General features: G+C 24.3%; 1 protein-coding gene across 2 annotated transcripts in view; it reads right to left on the bottom strand.

Annotated features, from left to right (window-relative positions):
• The window catches only part of LOC102673615 (CAPA peptides-like), an 8,376-nt gene that overhangs the window by 5,170 nt on the left and 2,885 nt on the right, over positions 1 to 321 (bottom strand). The gene's annotated exons all lie outside the window — the stretch shown is intronic.

The raw sequence follows: 321 nt of genomic DNA, 5'->3' as shown, positions 1-321 counted from the left end.
CTATCATTCGCAGGAATTTCATTGAAATCAAGCTAAATTGATTCATGGGATATTTAAAGATGCACGTGACAAAATAGATCTCAAATACGAATACTTATATTAAGGTGCGTTCATAAAGACATCAAATTGTATAAACATTCGTGGTTTAATGATAATAAATTAATAAATTAATAAATACAGATCGAAGAATTATTATTATTGTTATTATATGGAATTATGGAAAGTGAACGATTTTATCAATGATTTTATCAATGATGCATCAAATTTTGATATAGGTATGTATTCATAAGTGTTATAATGTATATACGTAATTTTTGAATT

This window comes from Apis dorsata, unplaced genomic scaffold, assembly GCF_000469605.1.
Source record: "Apis dorsata unplaced genomic scaffold, Apis dorsata 1.3 scaffold_473, whole genome shotgun sequence".
In the NCBI taxonomy this organism is placed as follows: Eukaryota; Metazoa; Arthropoda; class Insecta; order Hymenoptera; family Apidae; genus Apis; species Apis dorsata.
The sequence above is the reverse complement of the archived record's forward strand: the minus strand, read 5'-3'. Positions and strand labels throughout refer to the sequence as shown.